The sequence below is a fragment of the Pteropus vampyrus genome, unplaced genomic scaffold, assembly GCF_000151845.1.
Source record: "Pteropus vampyrus isolate Shadow unplaced genomic scaffold, Pvam_2.0 Scaffold25, whole genome shotgun sequence".
NCBI classification, from domain to species: domain Eukaryota; kingdom Metazoa; phylum Chordata; class Mammalia; order Chiroptera; family Pteropodidae; genus Pteropus; species Pteropus vampyrus.
This window is the reverse complement of record NW_011888806.1, coordinates 1661381-1668739: the sequence shown is the minus strand read 5'-3', so window position 1 is coordinate 1668739 and position 7359 is coordinate 1661381.

Genomic DNA, 7359 nt, shown 5'->3' with positions numbered 1-7359 from the left:
GAAATGACATAAATCATAGAATTAGCAGTCAAGGTATAAAAATAATTATTATAACCGTAGACTATATGCTCAAGAAACTAGAGGAAAAACTGAAAATATTAAGTAGGCATGAATGATGCTAGATAAAAAGGCCCAAATTGAACTTCTGGAAACAAAAATTACAATTTGATGGAAATTATACTGAAAGGGATTGACAGATGGACTTTGTGTGTGTGTGTAAATGGGTGGCAGGTGGGGGGACAACTGGTGAACTTCAAGGCGTAGTAATAGAAACTATCTGAAACAAAACACACAGAGAAAATCAACCTAAAAAAATAAAGAGAACATGAGTTGACTTGGGAAAATTTTATGAAGCCAAATATATATTTAATTGTCACCTACAAACAAGAGGACAGACTGTGGGAACAGAAAAATATTTGAAAAAATAATGGTCAAAATGTTTCCAAATCTGATGAAAAATAAAGACTCAAATATCCAAGAATTTCAATAAACTTCAAGCCCAAGAAACAAAATTATAACAAGGCATATCATCATTGACTTGCTTAAAACGAATGATAAAAAGAAAAATCTTAAAAGCAGCCAGAAAAAAAAAAGCCCCTTTTAACAAAAGAACCAAGATAAGGATGATAGAATTTTCCTATCATAAATAATGTAAGATAGAAGACAGTGGAAAACATATGTAAAGTACTGAAAGAAAAATACTGTCAACACAGAATTTTACCCAGAGAACATAACTTTAAAAATGAAGAGTGAAATAAAAACTATTTCAGACACACAAAAGCTTAAAAAATTTATCACTTTCTGAATGAACTACTGGTAAGATTTTCAAAAAGTCCTATGAGCCGAAGAACAAGGTTATGAGATGAAAATCTGTTAAGTAAAGAAGAGCACTTATAATAGAAACTAAATGAATAATTATATTTTTTAAAAAATTATTTAAATCTCCTTAATCAACTGTTTAAAGCAAAAAATAATATCAATGTGTGGTGGAGTTTATAACATACATAGAAGTAACAGTATATAGTAACAATAGTACAAAATCTGGGATAATGTTTTAAATCTCTTATTTAACAATACTACAAGTGAAGTTGTATAGCATCATTTGAGAATATTCATAGATAAATTAAAAATAAATACTTTATTTTAAACTAAAAAGTTTAATCTAAATAAAACAAAAAGTTTTGTAAAGGCAACGAAAGAGATTAAATATAATTGTAAAAAATCCTCAATTATTCCAAGAAGGCAATTATCCCCTCCCCCCAAAAAAAGCAACAACATAAAAAGATAATATATAATGAATGAGTGGAATTTAAACTAGGAATGGAACACTAGTTAAACATTTGGAAATCAATCAGTCAATGTAAGTCATCACATTTACATATATACATATGACATCTAATAAGGGAGAAAAAAAGTAAAAAATAATCACATCCATTCCCGTTTAAAAAAAAAAAAAAAAATCTAAGCAAACCAGGAGTGAAATAGAATCTTATTGACCTGGTAAAGGATATTTACATCTATAGCTACTGTCATACTTACTGATTAAACATTGAATTATTTACCCCTACAATCAAAAACAAACTAATATTACCACTCTCTCCATATTTATTCAGTATTTTACTGGAGATCCTAACCAGTACAATAAAGCAAGAAAATAAATGGTTGCCTTCCAGATTTGAGAGGAAAGAATAAAACTATCTTTATTTGCAGACGTCATGATAATTGATGTAAATTGATAAAATAGACCAAAATAGGACAGTAATGAGTTTCAAAAGATTATAGGATATAAGAGCAATATAAAAACAATTATATTTCTATATATCAGACACAATTAGAAATTAAAGGTAAATGAAATAATAGTATTTATGATAGCATCAGAAAATATGAATGCTTACTAATAAATTTGACAAAAGGTGTGTAAGACCTGTGCACTGAAAACTACAGAACATTATTGAGAAATTAAGAAGACCTGCATAAATTGAGATATAGATACTAATGTAATAGAAAATTATTATTAAGAAGCCCATTCTCCCTAATTTAATCTACAGATTTAATTTAATCTCGACAAAATCCTATCGTACATTTTGTATAAATTGACAAGTTCCTTCTAAAATGCATGCAGAAGTAAAAAGTACCTAAAAGTAAAAAGTACCTAAAATAGCCAAAATAAAAAATAAACATTGGGAAAAAAGAAGAAAGTTGGAGGATTATCTGACTTCTAAAATTATTATAAAGCTACAGTAATTCAAATGGTGTGGTACTGGCATCAAGATACATAAAGAGATCAATGCAACAAAATATAGTTCAGAAATAGATTCCAAAATACCTGAACAAATGATTTTTGATAAATGCTTTTTCAACAACATATGGTGTTGAAAATTGAATAGCAATAAAACGAGAACTTCAATCCACACCTTGAACTAGAAATAGTTCATAAACTTAGTGTAAAATCTAAAACTTATAGAAATAAACATGAAATAAAAATCTTGATGTTCATTGATAGGAAAAAGATTTCCTAAATATAGCAATGAAAACATGATTCATAAAATAAAATACTAGTATCTTGGACTTCATAAATGTAAGAACTTCCACCTGTGAAAGACACTGTTAGAAGAACAAAAAGATAAGATACAAACTAGGAAAAAAAATATTTGCAAAACTCCGTGTTCTTGGATTGGAAGAATCAACATACTTAAAATGACCATATTACCTAAAGCGTTATACAGATTTAATGCAATCCCATCAGCATTTTTTAAAAGAAAGAGAAGAAAAAATCATCAGATTTGTATGGAAGCACAAGAGATCCCAAATTGCCAAAGTCATCCTGAGAAAAAAAAATGAGGCTGGCAGCATCACTCAGCCCAACTTCAAATTATACTACAAAGTGACAGTAATCAAAACGGCATGGTATTGGCAGACAAACATACACATGGACCAGTGGAACAGAATTGAGATTCCAGAAGTAAACCCATATTTATATGGTCAAATAATTTTCAACAAAAATGCCAAAACATACAGTGGAGAAAGGAAAGCCTCTTCAATAAATAGTGCTGGGAAAACTGGAAAGCCAACTGCGAAAGAATGAAATTAGATTGTGGTCTATCGCCACATACCAAAATTAATTCAAAATAGATTAAGGACCTGAATATAAGACTTGAAACAATAAAATGCATAGAAGAAAACACAGGAACTAAATTCAAGGACCTTGGACTTAAAGAGGGTTTTATGAATTTGACCTCAAAGGCAAGGGAAGTAAAAGCTAATATAAATGAATGGGACTATATCAAACTAAAAAGCTTCTGCACAGCAGAAGAAATCATCAACATGTAAAGAGACAACCATCCGAATGGGAAAATATATTTGCAAGCAACACCTGTGATAAGGGCCTAATATCCAAAATATACAAAGAACTCATAAGACTCAATAACAACAAAAAATCAAACAATCTAATCAAAAAATGGGCAGAGGACCTGAACAAACACTTCTCTCTGAGGGATATACAAATGGCCAACAAATATATGAAAAGATGCTCAACACCACTAGCTATTAGGGAAATGCAAATCGAAACCATAATGAGATACCATCTCACACCTGTTAGAATACTTATATCAACAGGACAAGCAATAACAAATGTTAGAGAGGATGTGGAGAAAAAGGAACCCTCGTACACTGCTGGTGGGACTGCAAATTGGTATAGCCACAGTGGAAAACAGTTTGGAGGTTTCTCAATAAACTAAGAATTGATCTACCATATGATCCAGCAGTCCCTCTACTGGGTATTTAACCCAAAGACTTGAAAAACCATATCTGAAAAGATATTTGCGCGCTGATGTTCATAGCAGTATTATTCACAGTGGCCAGGACATGGAAGCAACCGAAGTGTCCTATGATAGTTAATTGTCTAAAGAAGCAGTGGTACATATATACAATGGAATATTACTCAGCCATAAGTAGAGATGAAATACTGCCATTTGCGACAACATGGATGGACCTCAAGGTAATCATGCTAAGCAAAACAAGCCAGACAGAAGAAGTTGAAAATCACATGGTATCACTTATATGTGGGATATAAACCTGAAATTAACAAATGAACAAGACAAACAAATAGAGACTCATGGACGTGGACTATAGTGGTTACCAGAGGGGGAGGTTGATGGAGTAAAGAGGGTCAAATATGTGGTGACAGAAATAAATCTAACTATGGTAAGTGAACACACAGTGTAAATATATATATGCCTTACTGTTAAAGTGAACAGCTGAAACTTATTGGATTTCGTTAAATCCAACATCATCATTAAAAATAATTAATTAATTAATTAAAAAATACATATTTGCAAAGCATATATCTGATAAAAGGTTTATGTCTAGAATATACAAAGAACTCTGAAATTAAATAATTAAAAACTCAATTAAAATGCGCAAAAGATTTGAATACACTTCATGACAGAAGATATATGAACTGCAAATTAGTACATGAATATATGTTTAACATTAGTAATAATTGGCGAAATAAAAATCTAAGCCAAAAGGAGATAGCATTATATATCTATCATAATGTATGTACTACAAAAGACTGACGTGCAAAATAATGACAAGGAATATAGAGAAACTGGAACTCATTGCTGGTGGAACAGTACAACCATTTTGGAAAACATTGACAGTTTATGACCCAGCCACTCCATCCCTAGGTGTTTTCCAGAGAATAAAACATATTTCCACACAAAGTATTTACTTTAATTTTTTCTAAAATTCTAGAAAATACAAGTTAATTTATATGTAGAAAAAGGAGATTCAGGATTGTCTGGAGATGATGGATGGGTGAGAAAGGCTGGGAGAGAAAATCAAAGAACAGCATGAGGAAATTTTCAGGAATGATGAATCTATTCATTATTTTCATTGTGGTTGTATACCCACACTCATATAACACATATTTTACAGTTTAAACATATGAAGTTTATTGTCAATCAATTATACCTCAACACAACTGTTATAAAAAAAATATTTCCAGCTTCTGCGAAATGCTTACATAAACTTGTAGAACTTTCTATGAAAGCATCTTGTTGTATAACTCATGTTCCCTTTAAACTTATCATAGAAAAGGATGAAGAATAAATTACGTTGCAGAAAGTCAAAGGATGTAGTTAAAAAGTGACAATTTTATGTTCTTGAAGAGAACCATAAACACTAAACAACAGTATAGTAGTTCCTAAATATTGCTGAGTTCAAAAATCACAGGATATAATATAAGAGTAAAATATTAAATCTGACCGCAAATTGATCCATGAATTAAAAAGCAGAATCAGGAAATGGCAAGTTTCTTTAAATGTTGCTTTTCTCCGTCTTTGGAGTGAAGATTGCCAAACTATGAAAAGACCATATTTTCTACAGCAGGGAAAACTTAAAACACAGTCATTTAGAAGTAACTGAGGAAGTGGTTGGAAAGAGAGTAAATGCTTGAACCTGTTAAGAAAACTACCTATGTCTAGCAAGTACTCACAGGTCCTAAAGAGAGTTCCAAACATAATGTGAGCTGCCTTGTAAATATTGAGTATTGAAGGAAATTTCTTAGACCATTAGTTAATTTGTGTGCAACAAAATAGGGATTATTCTTAAGGAAATAAACTGAAGATACCTTGGAATTGCTAAAAATAAAAGATCTAGATGAATTTATAAAGTATTTGCAAGTGCTTAAAGCCAGAAGCTAGGGGACTGGGCTCTTATTCATTGTTTTGTTTTTTGTTGTTGCCTTTTTTGTTTTCTGTTTGTTTTGTTTCTAACCAATGCTAAATATAGGCATACTGGTGGTACTCAACAAATCTTGACTAAACTATATATATTTTTTTAAATTTTTGTTTTGTTTTGTTTGGAAATCATGGCAGAGCTTAGTTTTTAGTGCATTGAGAGCTTATATTAGGCAATATTAGTTTAATAAAAATAAATACCCCTTCTCCCTGGCAACATATTTTTGGTCTCCCATTAAGTGATATTTAAAAAGTGAGTATAGGATAACATAAGAGAAACCAAATACAACAGAGGCATCACCAAAACATAATAGAGAGGTTTATTAGGGCAGAGGCTAATAAGCTACAGAGTTGAAGCATGACAGAAAGCAACAGAATCATAGAGAAAGCAAATAATCTCCAGATTAGTAAATCAATATGATGTAAAGATTTGATCTCCTTTCATAAATCCAAGGTGTTACACTGTTCAGAATAATAATATAGAGCAAGAAAATAATGTAATAGTCAAAATTAATAAGCTGAGAAGCTATGGAATCTTGAAAAATAGCAACGAAATTGTTAAAAGACAAGGAATAACAAAGAAAAGTGTGTAGGTAGAGGTCTACTGAAAGACCGCCAAGAAGACAAGGAGACTAAAAGAGTTGTCACTTGAAGAGTTTGAGACGTTAGGTAAAAGCAGTGAAAGATAACTCAATCTGGCACTCATTTCTCAGAAATATTGAGGGTGGGCACACATGCACATTAGCAGAGGGTTAGAGTAGATTAGGATTCTAAAATAAATTTTAGTTTTACCCTTGGGCCACATGTAAAAAAGAATTGCTAGAAGCAAAAACAAAGGAAATATATAAGTAGCCAGAAGTGGGAGACCAGAATTCTGAACATTTCAACACCATCTTCCCTACCCAATGCCAAATGTACCCATAAAATGGTACTTCATCACACTTTGTATTAGTTTCCTAGGGCTGTCATAATATGTTACAGGCATATCTTGTTTTATTGCACTTAGCTTTATTGTGCATCATAGATGTGTTTTTTACAAACTGAAGGCAAGACCCTCTATCACCAAAAAGATTACGACTCGCTTTACTGAGATATTTGCTTTATTGCTATGGTCTGGAACTGAACATGCAATATCTCTGAGGTAGGCCTGTACTATGAACTGGGTGACTTCAAACAAGAGAAATTTCTTTTCTCACAGTTCTAGAGTCCAGAAGTATAAAATTAAGGTGATGGGAGAGCCACACTCCCTCCAGGAACTCTAGGAGTGAATGTGTTTCTTGTCTCATCCAGCTTCTGGTGACTGCAGACATTCCTTTGCTTGTGGCCGGCTACATCACCCCAATCCCTGATCACATTGCCTCCTGTGTGTTTTCTCTTCTGTGTGTCTGTTTTAAGGATACATATGATTGCATTTAGGACCCACTCAGATTACCCAGGATAAGCTCCTCCTCTCGAGGTCCTTAATGATGATTTTCAAAACTAATATTCATTCTTTTGCCTTATTATGTGATACTCATAAATTCTGGGAATTATGACATATCTTTTGGGAAGACTGCTATTCAACCCAGTACCTGCCAGCTGTTTTGTTTTGTTTGGGGTGACAAAATTATGCCCAGAG